The sequence below is a fragment of the Varroa jacobsoni genome, unplaced genomic scaffold, assembly GCF_002532875.2.
Source record: "Varroa jacobsoni isolate VJ856 unplaced genomic scaffold, vjacob_1.0 scaffold_670, whole genome shotgun sequence".
Lineage (NCBI taxonomy): Eukaryota > Metazoa > Arthropoda > Arachnida > Mesostigmata > Varroidae > Varroa > Varroa jacobsoni.
The window spans coordinates 734,113-755,368 of NW_019213572.1; the positions used below are offsets into that span (position 1 = coordinate 734,113).

General features: G+C 37.3%; 1 protein-coding gene across 8 annotated transcripts in view; it reads right to left on the reverse strand.

The window, feature by feature from the left end:
• The window catches only part of LOC111262520 (protocadherin Fat 3), a 162,520-nt gene that overhangs the window by 121,408 nt on the left and 19,856 nt on the right, over positions 1-21,256 (reverse strand). For all 8 annotated transcript variants that reach the window (XM_022836836.2, XM_022836838.2, XM_086969181.1 and 5 more), the window contains one exon: positions 13,238-13,336. The gene's annotated coding sequence lies outside the window, so the exon portion shown is untranslated. The remainder of the gene's footprint in view (positions 1-13,237; positions 13,337-21,256) is intronic.

Here is a 21,256-nt window from a genome sequence, read left to right on the forward strand (position 1 = left end):
AGCTATAATCATGCAACTATATTGAGCTCTCGACTTAACCGGTGGACTCCCCCACCATTGGTGGGACACTTAGAGTATGTCTAGGGATCTAAACGATAAAATAGGCAAAATTAAACCTATTTCTCAACACAAAAATAGAATTGCAGAAAGTTTCCAAAGAGGAAGAACGGCAATAGTCCGTGAGTATAAAGGTCACGTCCACCGTCGCCACTAACTGAGAGTGTAATAGCCGCGGTATTTCTGGCCGGGAAACGTACAGGATGAAGAGAATATATCGCAGCTCTATAGGAGGTTAGCCAAAATTCTACGGTTTTAGAAGGGACTTGCATGCATTTTATCCTCATTCTTTTTTAGGCAAAGTTGTACTCAGATAACGACGTTTACTTTAAAACGCAACAGAAAGAAAAGCATCGCAAAAATAGATATCTCTGCTTGATTTTCCATAGGCTTCCGCAATTTTCTAAATACCTTGTATATTCTAAGTTCGCCTTTTCTTAGAAGACCACTAAACCAATACAATTAAAAACAAATCTGTATTTTGCCCCGTAGGCTTTATCCTGCGTTTGCTTGTAGAAATGTGTCGTAAATCCTTATTCACGTTCCGATCAACTCCATTGAGCCGTTGCACATAACTCGTGACCCCATTGCCGCTGCTGCCTTATCATTATTCATAGATACCGTTTTTTGGTGGCTCTCTACATAGTAGCGCTATCACCTAAAGTCTCTGTCCAAGTAGGGCCACTAGATAAGTGTAATGCTAAGTCTCTTGAAAGCGCTTGACACTAGGTAAACCGCAAGTCAAAGCAAGTTTGTCAAACGTTAGCAAGTTCTATCAACTCTCTATTTTTCTTCTTCCTGTCTGTCTCCCTGGCGTAGGCAGTGCTGTAAATGCTCTAGAATGTACAGAGGGATAGAGCAAGCGCCTATGGTACCCCCAGATTGATATTTTTCGGGGCTTTAGTAACATGTAATGGATGAAAAGTAACAGACTAATTTTAGCTGCTGCTCTGGTGTTACTTGTCCTAGTTCCGCGTCTATATAATTGTACCAATTCCAAGATTACATCGAAGTTCTCATTAGCATTACATTGACTCGCACTTACGTTACATCTATATCGTTTGACTTGCATACGATTCTTTCTAAGGTTCTTTTTCTTCTGCAGTTGTGCTTCGCTGTCTTTGCTACTGTTACAGTATCGTTGCTGCGTCTTGCCCTTCTTCTCCTCGATTCTACTTGAAATGCCCTTAACTGGGTTGTGTCGATGTTGATGGGCTGTCAGTCGTCGCTGCCGTGGTTGTATCATCCGCGAGGGCAGCTGGCTTGGTCTCAAGCGAGCAGTTTATCTTCATTGAACGACAGAGGTCGCAAAGAGCTCGAGCGTAGGAGTTGTCAAGCCTTTGATGACTAAATCTAGCCGAACGATAGCAGTACATCCTAACAAAAACTCGTACGAATTCCGGCCTTGCTTAAGCTTTTGCCTTCGGTTGACTGTCCTATGCCTTGAAAAAGATCAACGGTAAATAACGGATAGTGGTAAACTGCGGTCTGAACGCAACTAAAAGGACTACCCTTGGGTCCGAATCAATCACTCATATGCCATCATTCTCCGGTCAGCATATTTGATTGGTTGATTATCACGCTCCGTTATCGAAAGGTTTTACTGCAACGGGTCCCTGAACCATGAACGTTCATCGTTGGTAATTTACAGTTCTTTTTCAAAGTTCAAAAGCCCCTTTGCCATTATGCGCCCTTCGTAGCATTTATATATATATATATATATATATACATGTATATATTGCCAATGTAAGGTGCATGACAGGGACGTAAAAATCACGAAAAAGATACTAATTTTCTGAATCCAAAGTATAGCTCATTGGTATTTAAAAATTCAGCGATAAATTAACTTTAAGTTGTCCATTGAGAGTAATCTTCTTATGTTCATGAAAGCGTTCTTCTTTTTTGTTAACTACGAGGCTGATTCTCTTTGACGAAATTGTTCATTTTCTTATTACATTTGTTATTATTAATTATTATTAACCACCATGTGGCCTTAAGGAATCGCAGGTAGTTTTGCTCCGACCGCTTCAGTGGACTCACCATCAAATATATTTGATTTTACCAGATATATGAAGGATTACTCATTTGACCATAGTGTACGCTTAGCTAACCATTTTTGTCAATGCTAACGGCTGACTGATTGCGTGACTATTAGGAATGTTTCAAGGTTATGGATCGGTCTGTTCCTTCCAATTCTGTATTTTTCTCTGAAGTGACCTCATGCTGGACAGCTCCTGAGGAGGTCACGTGCGCAAACGGCAAATTTATGAAGATGTCTCAGATGGCAGCACCATACCCTAACCAAATAATCACGCTCTTTTTAATATGTGCGACAACAATTTGCAAAGTGGAATAACGGTTTATGTGAGTGTGAGCGTGAACTTACTGCCACTTGCACAGAACATTTATTTTTTTAGGTTGTAATTAGGAAGTTGCGACGCTTGTAGGCTTGTCGTGAAGTCCAACAATATCAATGTATTGCATAATAATACTATTCAAATTAGAAGATTCCAAGGAAAAAGTAGGCAAATACGGTCATATATTACATGTGCATGAACAATACTAAGCTCGAATAAGCAAGGAACGTTCTAGAGTTTTTTTTTTTCTATATTTTTCCTATTTGCTGGATTTTGCTTAACTCAATATTGTCTGTCTCATTTATTCACAAACGGTGTGAAATTCTGTTGCTGCAGGGAATATTCGGGAATACGTCTGAAAATACGCATATGTAGAATGCGAAAAGAACAAGTCGGCCTTGTCAACATCCATTACTCATTTTTGACACAAGATCAACGAGAAAACACAAAATTCTATCTGTATATGGAGACTTGAACGCTGTTTACATACATGGCTACAAAAATTATATACTGCTGGATCCATAAAGAATTGGCAGCTGTCAAAAAGAACACCCCTAAAAGAAAAAAGCGAAATTGGAATAATGTAGAAATTACGAAAGAGTGGCTCCATCAAAACACTATTACAATCGACTAGGCTGTGACCTATAAATGAATACATAGTGCTCCAGCTTCAACTAACTTGCTGCTGCTGTTGAGAAAAAGCAGTCCCCTCCCCCTGTCAGCCTTCCCCTTGTATCCTCAGGGCAATGGGTTGCCACCAACGAATTTCGTTTGGTGTCGCCTGCTTTGCAGCGCATTGCCTCTTGGCTCCATTGCCCCGCTGCTGTAACAAACGGTAGCAGCTGTCGGCATCTGTTCGACTGCGGTACGTTCTTCTCGTGGTCGTTTGTGGATCGCAAGTAACACAATTGGCCAGATCGGCGGAATCAGTAATATATATACCCATTGGTAGTAACATAAATCTTGCAGTAGCCTCATTATTAATAGTGGTGGCTGTGTTAACTAGACTGAGATACAGTGGGACGGAGCGAATAAAGATAGTGATATTGCCATACAGTTGCTATTCTTCAAGGACGGCCATTTGGTCAAGAGCAACTTCACAATGATTCCAATGAAAAACAACTAAATAGATTGAAAGAAACTATTCTTTATTACAATCTTTATACATTTAAGTTGCCACTAAATAAAATGGGCTTTCTTGACTTTCTTCATGGTAGTTATTCGTTTCACCAGGTTTGTTTTGCCCCCTAGGAAAATTGTGTTTGGCGGCGGGGCAGATTTTTACGTAAGGTGCGTACAAACAAGCAAAACTGCCGCCTATAAGAGACCGAGAGAAAGAGGTAAAGAACACTGTCTGCTGCAGTACTTGGAATGAAGGCATCATTAGCCGTTGTTTCGACACAACTGTAAACTCTGCTTGTTTATGGGAAATTATTCCAAGCTTTTTTTGAACTTCAAGTGCTTAAAAAGGATTTGTTAGACCTGTAGTTTATGTCAAATGGCTTATGCCTCGTTACTACAGAACTACCTAACTAATAACGTAATTGCATTGTCTACGGATGACTCCGGTGAGCGACTGATCTCCAGGCGGGATGACGTCGAATAGTCTTGTAGGCAATACTTAATTCCACTTGACCGCTTTTCATAGAAGTATGTAAAAATGTGCTATGACAATCCACGGACGACAGGTAAACTTAAGCTTTTAGGGATAGGGTTATATGTATGTTGAAAACTGACTGAGTAAGTGCTATCAAGAAAGCTTTCTTTAATGATATTTTGTTTAAAAAAATATTAGATGTGTTAAATTTGTTTTGAAAAAAAACTTATTTAAATGCATGTAATTGTTTCTACTTCGCGTTTTGAACTTGAAGCGTTCAATATTTTGAAGTTGCTCCTGACTAGGTGGTCGTCTCTGTAGCTGGTAAAGGGCTGCAAAAAATAGATGATATCAATAGCGAAATGTCTGATACACTGATAGGTTTATTAGCAGCTGCCTCATTCTGATGAAGCTAACGCTTTAAGAAATCAATTCGTGAAATCTAAAGGATACTGTTGTATTTATTTTAGGGCACCGTAAAATATCGGGAAGGACATTTAAATAAGTGTACTCAGAATAGACATAACGTTAACGGTTTTATCCAGTAATATAACCGGGAATTCATGTTAAAAGCTGAACAATATTGCGTTATAGTAAAAAGGATACAAAGATTATTTTAGAAATCGGAACATACCTTATCCAAAAGGACAGCACAGGCTTTCATTAACAAACCGATGTTCGAGTCGTGAGATTTTTTTAGGCCATAGCTTTTTCAATCATTGGATCAAGCTAAACCTGGCAGCTAATTAAATTACATAGAAAACTGTTCATAAACAACTTATTGCAACGAAAGCGCGTATATAACTATATAATGTAAATATTGATTTTCTAAATACCTACTGTCATTTTGTGTTACATATGTATACTCCCAAAAATAAAGGCGAGCACGTAAAAATCAACTTTTTGTAAGACTCCAGAGTGAAACACTACCAGTCCACCTAAAAATCAGGTTGGAATAATATCGATAGATAGTTTTAATCGATAACAACGGATGATGAGGAGAGTCACAATTCACCTTTAAAACAATTTTAGAAAAGTAGAGAGAAGGTAATTAATAAATAATACCGGTTTACTGTTCGGAAAATGGATAACACAAATAAAAATAACAATGCCATTTAAAGAGTATCAAAGAGATCAAAGATGTTGAACTCCATATATCATAAAACACTATATTTTTAGCAATTGTAAACAATGGCAACTACAGTTAGCTAAATGTTGCTTAGAATGCTTTGTAAACAAATTGAGTCCTAGTTTAAAAACAAAAATTAAAATATACATAGATATATACGATTTTGCGGGACTGTCAGAACGACAGTGGAAGCAGCATTTTTTTCTCGAAACATCAAGCCTAAAAAGCCATTGTCAACATAGTTTGGACAACATATATATATACATGTTTTTGCATTAGACTATAGAATAAGGACTCGATTATACACAGGTAGCCTGGCTCAGTCCGATGATGCTATCATAGATCTTAGGGTTGCAATAATATTGTAGGAGTATGTCACCTAAACAGAAAAATCAGACCCGTTAGCATTTGGGAACTGGGTCCGCAGGGTTTTGCCAATCAACTCAGCATAAATAGCAGATAAAACTAGCCCATGCGGACCCCCATGCAAGTAACCAGAGCGTTGAGAGTAATACCAGATACGCGTTTCCAAATGGTAATATTATTGGCGGATTCCCAAGAATGTATGGATTTTATACTGGACAAGTTTAGATATACGTGTATATATGAAGACTGCCAAAAATTTGAAAGTTTATTATATTTACACTTAATGCTTAAATTCACCCATGTTATAGGTATTACAGTCTCACAGCTTTCTTCATTTAGAATCCTTATTGTGGCCAACGCGGTAGAGTACCTTTAGGAGAAGTTGCATGCTTGACTCTTCCGCCATCAATCTGGTCCCATAGTTTGCCGCTCACCGACTCGGACACGTCATCCACAGAACTCGGGTTCTAACCTCCGAAGCTTAATCATCTTGTTGCTGTTGAGCTTTGAATAGCCGCTACTCTGCTCGTTGCTTCGTCCGATGTTTTTTCATTAGACATCGTCTTTTGCCATTAGACACAGATCCAGCCCACATTTTGCACTTGGAAACCACCCAACTATGTCGAAATCTTATTCCCGACTAATGAATTCTTGATCAAGATTTTCCCAAGCTTTCGCTTCCAAAATGCCAAACGCTTCAACATTCACAAGTTAACAATCCATCTATCGTCACTTCTTTTTCAGTACTACTAAACACTTAGCAACATCAGTTGCCCAGCACTCCCCAGGTATCCTCTTTGTGTGGTGAAAATCATATATAGCCTATCGCAGCCAGTACAGCACAATTTTCTGTAGCCTTGATAACTTATAAGTCAAGCCTCGTATCTTCTCACCGTGCTTTAGGCTCTTAAAGGCCAAACCTGTTCTCTAAAGCCTGTTTCAAGCGGCTAAGCCAGATACTTCGTTTTCTGTTTCCCAACCAACGATATATAGGCTTCGTGTTGGGTCAAGCGCCTTCGACGCGTAAAAAGTAGCGAATATCCATCTGACTGGGTCTCCAGTGCTTGTAATTTGCCACTGACTCAAATGGCGTGCCGCCAGGTGCGATCGATCGCCCTAAAGGGCGCGTTCGTGGATCAAGCCTTTTATCAACGAACGGGTCCACACGTAGACAAACAAGGGTAAAACAAGCAAATGAGTCAGTGGATTTATATAAACCTAATATACCAGTCCGTATTTTATATATGTCCTAGGTCTTCATTCTGAGCTCCCTTCGGGTTCAAAGGAATAACTAGCTATAATAATCGGATTGCTGAAAAGCTATGTTACTAAGGACTTTATCGTCAACCGTGTGGAATTAGCAGAAAATATGAGACTATACTTCAGAAGTTGTTCGCTTAAAGATTGAATTGTATTTTTAAACCAAATACTGTAAGCTTCGGCGGAATTTCTATGCGCGTTTGTGTCGGAATTAGACTGCGATTATTTGATAATGTTTATTTCTATGTGTGAACATGCATAGACATAGGTTTGTCGATAGCTGACTTTACACTCCCTAAAAAAAGCTTTAGCAAGGCCAATAGTAAACGAATTATGATCTCTGATCTAGCTAACTTGACACAAAATAGTGATGAATCATCATCCTTTCTAGAAGGCGAGCATGTCCTTAGTACGGTCGAATGATAAATTCCTTAACACAGAAGCATTAAGGATTCATGTAGCCTTATATTTGTCCCATATATCATGTTGCGGGCAAGATGGCATTATCTAACAAATTGGCCTTACGTGGATAAGGGTGTTGTTAATGTAAAACGAAACTGAACAAAAAATTTAAAAAAATATTTCCAATTACATTTTTGACGTAACGTTTCATTCACTTCACAAATTAAAGGTCAGTAAGTTTCGTAACATTTACACTTTTTTTTTTTTACATACATAGACCCACTGAGCATTTATCACCGAATACACGTTGTCAGCTTCCAAACTGTAGAAAGTATAATCCTATAAACTTACTTTTAAAGAAAACTTTTACTTCTTAAGTCACTAAAAAAAAAGGCTATGGTATGACTGAAGATAATATTTGTCTAAGTTAATAATGTACGAAACAGAAACTGTTTTAGAATTCACGCCATGCAGTTACTCTATTTCTTTAAAATGCTAATTTATAATAACCTAGGGCTGATTATACGTCGTCTATATTAGCGGCTAGTTAAACGTCAGAATCAAGTAGATATATCAGACTCATTCGTGGTGGAGATCACCTTAAGTGTATTACTCACGTAATGCCATGTTCCTAAACCCAAACTAATTCCGGAACGATACAAAAAACCTGGAGGTTCGTATTTTGTTATATGTACCTATACATTAAATAAAAAAAAGAAAAAGCAAAAATACAACGATTGTGGACATGAATGAACTGTAAGTACGTGTCAACCAACGCAATGTTTTGAGAGAAACGTACGCTAACCTTAGGACTGAAAGTATATCCGTATTTCTCTGGGAAACCGAATACGCGACATGGAACAACCTGAAAAATGCAATTTGATTCGTTTGCGGAGGCAAAGTTTGCGTTATTTGCATAATAATTCATTCGCGACGTTCAAGTTATACTTTTTCTCAAAATTAATTAAAAGTACTCCTGTCAAACTATAAAAATGTTTTGCTTCAAGCATAGCAGCGTAAGCTCCAGCTGGACGTTACCCCAGAGCACGAGGCGCCCCGTTTGAAAACAATGAACAAGTTTATTTTGTTCAGGTAATTGTTTAACTAACGATAGAGTTCCTTATTCGAAGCCATTCTAAAATCACGTTAGTAGGATACTGCTGCTCCTGTTTGTATAATACATCTGAAAATAAACTTAGTCTTAAGCACGACCTTAAATAACAGACCCGCAGGGCGTCGCCGCCTTACAAAGATGTCACTTTTACCAAGAAACAACAGCGGGATTAAAGTTTGTAAAACTAACTTTCCTTTATAGCAGTATTATTCAAATCGATTCTGTTATTCCGGTGGCTTAGTTTAAACGAGGTACATCGAAGGTTAGCTCTAGCTAAGCTGTCAGCATATGTAAATAGAATATGAATCAATACAGGGAAGGACTGGTGGTAATAGAAAGACGGCAAGCCGCTTTTATCTGTAGGTCTAGATGATTCCGGCTGGTAAGGAGAACCGCGATCTCCAAAGTAACATCTAACATTAAAACAGATTGCCTTATGTAGATAAACAACTGACTAGGTAAAAGGACACATCACAGAACAGGGCCTAGTGCATTTCTTTGGTTTATATTTTCTATGGAGGATACTGTAAACATTCCAAATGTTTCATGTTTTACGTCCGGTACCGCCGTTCGGCAGTCCATGTAAACACATCACGCACATTAGCATAATATAATAACTGTAACAAGAAGGCCACGTCGTCACGGAGACTTTGTGGATGCTTATCGCGGTTAAATTGCAAGTTGGCGTCTGCAACGAGACGGTTGGGAACACTTTGCAGAAGATGCCAAAAAACCACGTCAAGACATCTGGCCTTCTGATGCTCTAACATCGTGTGGACGAGCCGGGAATAGGTTTGAAGGAACTAAACACACTGACAAAACCGTCCCACAGAGTTGTCTTGGGACACTCAACGGCTACGCCGTATGAATTACCTACCCTAAATGAACACTATAATTGTACAACGTTTACAAAGATACTGCAGCTTGTATAACGCGAAGGTTGAATATTATTAACGCATGCGACCAAACTACTACCGAAAGAAGGTGAGGGTAAGAGAGTTCTAAGACGTCTGCCTCAGCAGTTCCTTTGCTTGTTTGTTTACCTGCTGTTTTGTCAGAAAGCGAGCGTATGGCTAAAGGACTCTAGAGAAATTATTCCAACCTGAGGTTCATATGTCTCCGCAAGAATTATACTCTATGAAACATCGCTACTGATGATCTAAATGCAAAGCGGATGCATTGTAAATGAAACCTAAATAAAGGCTAGGACAGTTCTTAGAAGTTGGATAAAGTGGTACGTTTAAGTCTGGATCATATCACATAGAGAATCCTAAGATAAAACTAGTTGTGATGAATAAAGCAGCGAAGCAAAGCATCTACATTGCATTGGACTACTTCTCCTATAGTTCCCGTTCCTTTTATTAGGACACACAAAAAGTCACCTAGCCTCTTAGCTTCTCTTTCATAGACACAAGTTATCTTGACTTCTATCTAAATTGTTATATAATGCGCATTATTAAAATGTCATATTACTAGCACATATGAATTTTAATTTTGTTTCCAAATAGATAATTAAATGATTGCCAGTTGATTTTATAGCATAGTCTTTGTCTGACGAACTGTGCGTTTACCTGTTCATTATTAGAGATCGGTATGCATAGATCACAAATTTTATTAATTATGTATGTATTATCATCCTTCTGACAAAGGATAGAAGCTAAGGTATGGCATGAAAGGCAGCTCGATCTATCTTATAGCTACCTTAAATCACGAATCTTTCTCTTTAATCCTATAGCATGTTTTATTTATGAAGTTACAAAAACGGACGACTTCTTAAAATTAACATTGGATTTATTAAGATTAGAAGAAACGAACTTATTCCGGAGAAAGTACTCATCGAATCGGCTTCATTTTCATCACGCACCCAGTAAAAAAAAACTGTCGTGACCCGTTAAAAGTAAGCTCAGTCCAACAACTTAAAGAGGTCGAACAGCCGCATACTATAGCGGATTCAATTTATTAATTATTTTACGTGGATGGAACAATTTAACCTATAAACCTATAAACTTTTTCTAACATGCTTGCCAAGAAACTCAGCCAATTTAAGATCAGCCTTTCTTGGGAATATAATTTCTACAGTGATTTTTTAGTGTTGGCTGATTGACCTTGTTTCCAGAATGCGCGGTGGATCTCTGAAGGACGCATCGAACCAAGTTGGCCTTCGACCGATTTTTAGTAGATGTTGCCATTAATAGAGTTGGCTGATTTAGTGATTCTATTCCTGAGACGTCATTGAAGTTAAAAGATTTTTTATCCCCTTTTTTATCGTGAGCAACTACATATTTTACTACACGAAGACACATACATATATATTTGATTAAATTCATATGTTTCGTTTGATCCTGCTCCCGCAACGTCATCAAGGCCTAAGGACCTTTAAGTATTCGTTTAGTAATAACAATTACATTGACTAAAGAACAAGTATTTAAAATGTCTCGATTGGCCTACTGGTCCTATTTTTGATGATAAATATTTGCATCTCTTTTTTGACATTCTGGCGATTCTTTAAAAGTGAATTAAAACGTTTTCTAACGAATATCAACTCTACTTTTGCTGCTTTAATTTTTCAATTGCCATTTATTGAGGATTCGCTAAAATGACAGCTTGAAACGCATCCTCACCCCGTTATTACGTCGGCAAATCGATACGACCAATAAAATGTTAGCGATTTCACTTAAAGTCTCAATTTCAGGCATAGGTGCATGATATAGGTACAAAGAAACACATCCTGCATAAATCTCCACGTAAAAAAAATTTGCCTTAGTGTGAGCTAAATAAAAAAGCTACTACACTAGGTTTTTAACTTTCCGTGCCAAAATATCAATTTTAGCTGTAAGAAAAGATATTCCATTTCCACTCAACTCGTCAACATCTGTCAAATAGTGTAAAGAATTAGCGTCAATAAAATGGTGCTTTGCATGGAAAAAATGTTTGGCATTTTGGTGTTTGCTTCAAAAGTATTTTAAAGAATAATTTTGAAAAAAATTATTGAACTAAAATATTTTCCAGTTGATGTTAATCAATAATTCAATCTAGTTATAATTATTAATTATATAATAATTATTATATAATTAATAATAATTCAATCAAAAACGCTCAAATAAAGACATGCAAAGGTAGCTCAAAACGCATTTTTATCCTGTTGTCAGGTGGGCAAAGTAAATCCCTCGATGGATTCATACGGGAATATCAGTTTTAGGATGCGTATTGCATTCATTCTCAGCTCGTAGCAATATGCCGATTAACATCGACAAAAGTTTCACCGAAAAGTAGCCCTTTTCAACTGTTAGAATCTTCTGGTAGACATGTTTAAGAGTATCTTGCAAAAAAACGCTAAAAAGGACGAAGGTTACAAAAGACGACCCACTTGCCCTAAGTAACATCACATTCCAAAATAACTGCTGCTAGGCAAAAAGTATTTATCAAGTTATTTTTATCTCACGCGATGTCCTTCTCAAGTCGAGACTTTAGTGAACCGCGAAAAATCAGCGCACTCCAACTACCACGAGGAACTATTTGGATAAGACAGGACAACCAACAAGCGGGCAGAGCTTTATATATATATATATATAAGGATCGATGAGACGATAGCATTGACTTTTACTACTGTAATCTTCCTTTCTTTCGGCCATATGAGAAATTTCATCGGATTGTCTGTTTATTTTACTAGTGCAGTATATCTGTGCATCTTTACAAAAAATTAATTTTTTTTGCGCCAATGCTCCCAATAAAAGTCAACAATGCATATAGCAGTACAAATCACTCTAAATTCAAACTAGGTGTATACACGAGAAAAATATTTACGCTACTTCAAGCTAGCTACGTAATGCGCTGATGTAGATCTAAGAAGTGAAATTGCTTGGGAAAATATTGCTTCGCTTCAAGTGGGAATCCAACCCAGTATTATATGCTCGTGAGTTCTGACATCCATTCGCCTCCCTTACATAGTAGCAAAACTGGGTGTATTTATACGTATAGCCATTGATTATTTGTTGCAATATCTAGTACGTGCGATGCAGGACAGCTTTAAAACCAGAGTCCCGTCAAAATGGCAGACAAATCATATCATTTCATTCATTTCTTTATTAGGAGAAGGTATCATGAGACGAAGACGAAAGCGTCGTTTGTTCTTGCAATGAAAAAGAAGAGTCGTCGTTCTTGTAGTGTGTTAAAGACTCTCTTAGCCCTTAGTCTTAATTAACTCGAACGGCAAACGAGCAGCAGGAAACAGCTACGCACAACTAGTCAATTACTTAACCATTCTAGCCGAAAATCGATCACGATACTAACGCTCTCCAACAAAGCAGCAATGTCAGGACACAATTTAGTTTTGTAGCAGTAGTAGTCTAAAGAAAAGGAAAAAAGCTCCTCGTTTTTCTCATCAGTATCTAGTAAACTGCGCAGATATGCTGGATTAAATAAGTCAGATATCATGAAATAGAAAAAAAAACTAACTTCTACAAGTGATATACATGGCGTGCCATCGCTTTGTCCAAAAGATTCACGAAACACACAGCTGTACGAAACATGATCAGATCGTGCCTGCTACTTGTCATTCCAACAAGCAACCCATTATAGCACTATGCAATTAGAAATATATATTTACAATAAGAAAAAGATATTTAAAATTATTATGTTGGTTCCTTTTGTTTTCGTTAATATTTGATATTTTTAAGCATTTTTTATTGATATTCATTTTTGTATATTGATGGAAAAATATGTCTAGACAGAAGGTTGGACACAACCAGTTGGAGGGAACTAGCACGAAAAGACGGAGAAGTGTTTTTTAAATCGCATACTCTATAACCCGTAGGCAATGACACCAAGTAATGGCTAAACTGACGCAACTAAGCCAGAAAAGAAAGCGATCAACAAAGATGATTTAGAGCGAACGAGAACTCTCTGTCAATACAAATCTAAATTCGAGTGACCTTTAAATAAATTATAGTACTTACGTTGAATTCTTATGCCAAGTCCAATAAAACCGTTGGCTGTCCTCCAATTTGCCGGGAGCTCGGTCAAGGATTACCAATGTCTCAAATCGACTCGCGGCTCTAAAATAGAAAAGTATACAAAATTCAGTCAACGGCATCGCTGCTATATAGAAGGCAATATGTTTACGTTCTCTTTGCTGAACGTCTCGAGAATTCGTATACGAATATGTTAAAAAGCTGTGCTACAATGTTACATTCCACTTATAGCTACGGAAATGTAACTAGCTTAATTTCAAGTTGATCCTAACTTGTTGTTTCATCTCAAGGTTTGGGAACGTTACTTTCTATCAGAGCTTTCAATATAATGCATTATCACTGTCTTTCTGCTCGCCACTTTGAAAAACTTAATAAGATAATTCGCTTAATAAGATAAATTATCTACTACATGCCTTGTATCACCAAGTATTTTCAGATACTTATCAATTTACATTAATTTATAATAGCTATTACATATGTTTGTGAAATATGAATAGTATCAAACCTTATAGTTGAGTAATGGCGATAGCTTGAACATTTCTCTTATCTAGTCAACATATATTGCCTGATTACCGAAGTATGCCAAAAATGCCCTATCCGAAAAAACCTCAAGCTATCGGTTTGAATATTACACATTCTATATGCGCCAAGTTGTGACTGTAGACAAATATATTTCTAAACTTTTATTCCAACAAATTTATTATTTTTTTAAATTTATTATTTATTATTAACAAACAGGTTATTTTTGCAAGAAAGAGAAGAACCGGTATTTACTGATTTTGGTACGTTTATTTTTTTTTACTAGTAAAGCCTTGCAAGCGACGACAACCTCAAATAATTTGTAACAGTGTAGGAACAGTGGTGGAATTCGGTCAACGAATGTATGTAGTTTTCAGATAACCGAATTATTGTAAATTTTCGCACCATTCTGCACAATAAATATAATTATTTATATTATAATATTATAAATTATAATATAAAACAACAACAATAATAAGCAAATAAGCCTTTATATAACGTTTAGATAACTTTCAATTGTTGTCGAAGTTTTATTATTATTATTCTTATTATTATAGTATTATTATTAAAAAAATAAATGATGTTCAAAGCTCCCAGCCCAGTCAAGCTAAGGACCTGCAGTTGTGGCAAATTTATATTAATTTTACATATATTAACGTAAAACTTGTTATAATCATTTGTTAATTATAACGGGGTCGGCAGATTTAACGTTTAAATATCATTCGAACTATCGGATTGGCTTATAATAGGCAATTAAGAGAAAGGAAAGAACTGTTTCTGTGCACTAAATATTTGCCATACTCCTCACTATATCTTAAACAGGTCCGACTAAAAATATTGAAAACATTCGTTCGAATGTAATCTACTGTTATTATTAGATTTAATAACGATTGAAAAAAGTGAGGTTTTCTTACATATCGGTCAGTGCTCTAACTAGCAAAACTGGGTATGAATATCGGCGACGACATACCCAAATACTCTATTTTTAATTATTTATCAATCAAATCATTCTAATAAACTCTAAGAAAGCTCTGCTTACTTCAATTCAGAATGGTGCCGAGTGATTTTTACTGAAGTTACAACGACCCGACAATCACAATAAGCAATAGAAAGAGCTAATAAATAATAATATTAAATTGCATCCATTATCCTCTAGAGTTTAATACAACATTGTTGACCAATCATTATTCGAGACGTTCTGAGAAAAGGTCGCTGTTTCAGGGAACGGAATTCGATGGGTCATAAAGCGGGAATCCCGTTTGTGCTGTTACCTCTGCCTGGAAATTTCTGACCCAAAAAATTTTACACACTGTGTGTATGGCAATACATTCGAGTACACCCCGTATGTCGAGGTTAACTTTAATCATAATGTCGGTAGCCTTTTCATTACCGTATTTCGTACCGTATACCGTACCGGACCTATTCATTTGCATATATCCAGCGTTTTCTATGTACTTTCTAATTGCTCCCTTTTTTATATTATATTTCCGATGTTTTTTTTTGCTGATTTTATTCTGTTTGACTCTTTCTTACAGTATTCTTATTGCAATGTTATTAGTATTTCGTTGTTTTCAATAACTTTATCGCCTGTTCATCTTTCGTTAGAGTTCCCTTCGGTGGCTTTTGTTTATGAGTGTTTAATAAGAGTTCGCATTTGTGCGCTGAATAGTGGCAGGCTCTTTTTCGGATCCGATCATTATTGATTTTGAAAAAAAGAAAGAGAAGATGGCAAAAATCAAAGAAAAGAACGAAGGGCAAAGATACTATAAAAAAATGAAATCACACAAGTTGCAGGGACGGTACACACGTCATTGAAAAGGACAGCGGTTGCGGGCATATAAAAGAGACATTCAGTATCACAGTTAATTTTCATTTCGAAAAAGGCGAGTTCATCGCTCCATAGAGAGCCCGCACAGAATTTTATCCGCGTATTCTCTCTTTATAGTTAAAACGTCAGTGTCTAGCTTGATGCTGATTTATTTGGTGATCCTTTCCCGTATTTTGCCCAGGGCTACATCATAGAAGACCGGTAGGGAAATGTGTAATCAGCTTGAATCATATAGGCGTGCAATAATAGAAGAACTGTGGTGGCAGAAGAGAATGCGTGGTCTATATGAAGTCAAATTATTGACTTTTTTTTAACACAAGAGGAATTCCTTTTTTGCTGTTGATCTTTTTTTCTTATCTAGAGAATTTCGTGTTTGCGCGTATCGGTATTGTACAAAATAAACATCGATAATATTGCCTTTTTTTTTTTTACCGTAAGACAATGCTTGTCGATTTACCTTGAAACAGAAAAAAGTGAGAAGTATAGAGGAAATAGCATTTCATTAGTTCTATTTCATAAGAATATATATCCATGGCATTCATTTTCTATGATGTCTTCTGCCTACAGACCTTGTGCGCGACGGCTCGTGAAAAATTGTTACCTTGCCAAGACCACATGCATTGTAGACACTCAGCTACGAAGATCTACCCGAGCTAATCCTCGCGCCAGAAGGAGGACCTATATGTGAATATATATATACGCAGAGCATTTTTTTCAGTTCCAAAACACAGCGACAGTATTGATAGGTGAAACTTTCCTTTCATATAAAACATTTTATCAATTTCCGTAACGAATTTAACCTTCATTAAAGATGCTATGCTGTAATGAATATAGCATATGTATCGGCTCAGTACAAACAGCTAAGCTATGCCCATTACGGGTTTTGCACAATAGAGTAACTCATTTAAACGTAAATTCAGGGTGGCACGTGTGCATCTCCGACTCACTAGATTAAGATTAGACCAGGTTAATTCGGCTCGCCATCAGCGGGGAGCGGGACGACGACGACGACTGCAACGCCAAAATATGGTTATATGGTTCACGGCCGGAGAAGTTGCTGCAACACTGAAACTCGACGGGTGTTCAGCAGGAAAAACGAATAATAATAAATAATTTATGATGCTCCTGCTACTGCTGCCGCTGCTTATTCGTCTGCAAACAGCTTCAACTAACGGGAAATCGTCTGCTTATATGAAATACAGCGAAGCTCGAGGATAGAACAGCTCTAGGCGGAGCTGCTACTGTAAAGGAGGGCAGAGGTACGAAAAAAGCTAGGAGAGAAGAAAACCTATAGTGTGCAGGCGATATTCACGACGACATGGGTTGCCACCGCAGCTTTGTTCCTGGCGATCCTCCGAAGATACTCGTTGTTGGTCCAGGAGAGTTCCATGACAAAAGCAAATGCTCAGCTTTTTGAAAGAGAGGAGCATCAGGTTACATTTTTTGTTTCAAAATCTTCGCATATTTTAGGATCGGGTCCCTTTATTAAACAGCTTTTTACGGTGCTTCTACGAAACTTGGTGAGATTCACCAGAGCAACACCTTAACATTCCTCATTACTCAGGAAATATAGTTGTATATTCTTAATAAGATCAAATCTGCAAGACAAGTCGCGCACCTTAAAACATATCTCTAGATACGCCATTATTATTATTTTTTTTTTTTATTACTTTAAAATGCAATAAACTAATTTTCGGTGAAAAAGATAGCATCCAATTCGAGAATCGCAGACGTACCTTTTCCTATTTCTTGAAAATATCTCAAATCCTTAAGTGCAATTTTCATTGTAAACTGTCCGCGTCGATAAAGTAAAAACATCAAACAATACCTAACCATTGGTCATTTTGAAGCTAAGTTTCCTGCCTCCACTATGACGAATTTATGATTTTTGTAAACCGCCTGCCAGGATTTGGCTAAACTGAAAGATTATACACTGCATATCTTAGGTGAATAAAAAATAAAATTAAAATATCATTCGTCTTCTTCAGTACGATGCTTTACCAAGCCTTAATAAACATGCCAGTGTACATATTGAAATAAGCAGAGGCTCATCGTGCGTGCCAAGGTTCACTCTTTATGTACATTACCTATCTAAGATAGAATATCACCCTAAAATACGTACGTTGACGTTTGCAGCATCCTGCGGGATGTCAAGGACGCACTGGCTACGGTTCATGAGCGAAGTAAAAGATAGTTTATTTAATAATTTGTCCAGCGCAATGTGGGACATACTGAGCACGCTACGTATACTGTGGTGGGTGACTGAGAAGTCGCTATACACTTTTGGTTCTCCTATGCATATATAAAAGTTAAAAATTGTTATCAATATCAACGTCATGTACAACAGGGGCCGTCTTTTTTCTTTATTATTTCTACAGTTTCAAAAGCTGCGGATGACAAATGTATAAGTTGTTCTACGAAAGAAAGGCGCTATTCTTTTTCTCTTCTAGCCACTTGGTTCTCCGCTGTAGTTAATGGTCGTATTTCAATATGTTACGTCGAACCGTTATGTGCCTTGCTTTGCTTTAATATTTCTCTCTGTCCCCAGATTTAACCCAACTATGTATTTCTTTATTAGAAAGCGTTCACTGAGCGTGTACCCCAAAGACCGAACAGTACTGGGCACTAGCTGTGGGAAGGGGCACATTCGGCATATACACAGGTCTGCGCATCTCATACCGTCAAGAAGATCGAGGGCAAAAAAGTTATTAAGGGTGGCAGCGTCGACATCGGCCACCTTATCGCACCAGGGTTGTTATTACATAATGCAGAATTAGGAAATATTAACTTGGACTATTTCATCCATACTATATTGAGTTTTTTTGTGTGTGAAGATATATTCTATGCAAACGTAGCGACGACAACGCAACGACAGCCTATTTTAGTTATTTGATTTTTTCAGTTCCGCTAACGTAATAATCATTTCATTATTCCGGCCGCATTGTGTATCAAGCTGTGGTGGTAAATACATACATATACAAAACCTTTCGGTACCCGTTTCGTCTCGTAGGCCGGATGCGAAAATTGGCCAGCGACAAACGTCGTCAATCTGTTTGTTTACTGAAAGCCATTTATTGCCGCTTTGCCACCGAATACGAGAAAACTTAGAAAGGTGACAAGTCGCATGAAGTTAACAAAGAAAGTAACACGGGCTAATAAGTTGTCTGTTGTCGTAATTAGACCTTTCGTACATTGTTCCACATCGGAAATCATACTTTACCGTGCTCTACGATATAGTGTACCGAACGTACATGAGAATATCATACATCATCAATCATGGAAATAACATTAGTATGCAGGTACATGCATATATACTGATATGCCATACTTTATGAAACTGTTATTTAAACTAAAAGTTTTTCTTATGCTCTAAACATAAAGTTTTAGCCGATAAACTAGAATGGATATGATTTTCATGGCACCGTTTTAACTATTTTATTCAAGTTTCAATGAACATTCAGTTTCGTAAAATAATGAAAACTGAGTTTGAACACTTTAAGCTCTCACCGTGAAAAAGTGAAGCGCACTATTCAAAATATGCTATGTTACATTTTATTGAAAACATTTTATTTGTGATTAAGCGCCGACATAATGTATTAGAGACAACATTTTATCGTCTGAAAGAATCTCCTAAGATTTCAAAAAAAAAACACTTCAAATCGTTATTCAAGAAGCAATTACTCCTATACGGATATCAATCAGCCGCATGTTTCCATGGAGCTCGGAACAAACACCTTTGCTCTTTCTACAACCAAAGGCTCAATCCGGTCGTCAGCTGATCGCGTCATGAATAGTAATATAATGATAAAATCGCTTTTGCATAGCCTTAACCCATCAGTAAACCTTTCTTTTATTTTAGTTTCATTCGAAAGAAGGGCAATGACGAAGTGACTACGAAAGCATTATTTTTCTTACCTCACCCTGACAATACCCTACCCTTACATACGAATATATGTCACATATCTGTGAGAAGTCATTCGATAAATTCCATTCTGTATTTGTCCATTAATGTTTAAAGCGGTACGTCAGGGTCCCATGCTGATACTTTCAAATTTTTTCGTGTTGATGGGTCAATCGCCTGTATTTCATGCGACTTTAACGGAACTTTTTGGCCTCGCGCAGCGGATATATTCACTATATAATGACTTTCCTTATGTAAATTTCTGGTCGATGCGGAGGGTAAAAAATGCCAGTTTTCCTTACTCAGTCTGAATCACGTCGTCTTAGACAGACCTTTTCAATGAGGCCTCCATAATCTGATTTGTTCTAATGCTAATCAGACAAGAAAAAGCAACCTTTGCCTCTATTCGATGTGTCAGTTTATTTTGATCCAAAGAGATATGGTATCGAATCTATCCTTTCAAAAGGTCGTCTATCACTGGAATCACGAATAACATTCACTCGTTAATTACTTAATACTGTAATACGTTTAATAGCGTAAGTTTATTGATTTTTCATTACTTTCGGAAGGCAGGCACACACACACACGCACACACACGCACACACACACACACACCGACACACACAGAAGACTGTTACGAAACAGCATGCAAACGCCGCTACTATCCAGTGTCATATTGACCACCTTTTAATATAGCGATCAGTATGTAGGCTATTTTGAATCGTTTGCGTAAAATCTTAAAAACGATAGTGTTACATCAGAGATTCCTTTATCTTTCCGTCTTTGTACATTTGGCATGTATCGTTCGGCAACGATATATAGGAATTAGATTAAGTTGATAAAGTTATCGACGAATATTTGCCCCGAAAGCGAACCCAGGAGAACTATACGTACATATTTATTCATTGATCTTGAACTTTTACTGCTTAGAAATCAAGTTACCACCTTGTGTATGTCAAAAGCCATTAGAGGTGCCATAAATTGTGCCAAATCGATTTTCAGTCGCTTTCTGGAAAGACTATTGTGGCAGACAAACAGTGATCTCAGCAGCACCACAAGATTGGATCTAATCACGGTGAAGGTATGAATTCACGATTTTCACCAATCTGCCAATAAATCCGTCAAGACGTACAACAAAAACGCATGTAAATACTTTTTGCAGACGATTGCTATATTAGTTTATTACATTGATCGTTTCACAGGCTGCTCGACCATTGTTGTCTTCTTAGCGATTTCCATTTTGGCATAGGTATAGGAAAATATAACAACAAAGTAGACAAAACATTTATGCGCAAAAGCCTTCTATTTTCATCATCATAGTAAAAAATGACAAGTAGCTCGACTATGACGCTGTCGTCTATAGCAGCAGGGTTGTCGTTAATCACGCAACTAAAAAACGTCACCAACTTCTTCTTTCAACACCACAGATGACCCCCCGTCCTCGCAAGCAACTACGAATTTCACTGCCGCCAATTACACCTGTCGTTGTCACTTATTGACAGATGTCTGTTGTTAATGTTGTCGCTGCCGACGATGGTTGTCAACAATGAATGAAAGAAAATAAGACGAAACGAGAGACAGCCAAACTAATGCCAGTGACAAATTATGCGAACGTCCCAACGGTACTGACAACACAGCCAATAGACTTGCTGTAGAAACGAAAAGACCATATATAAGTGCACTGGATTCGTTTGACGTAATGCTACCCATTGTGCGAGAAGTATTATGCTAAACACTACGAGGAATCCCAATAGCA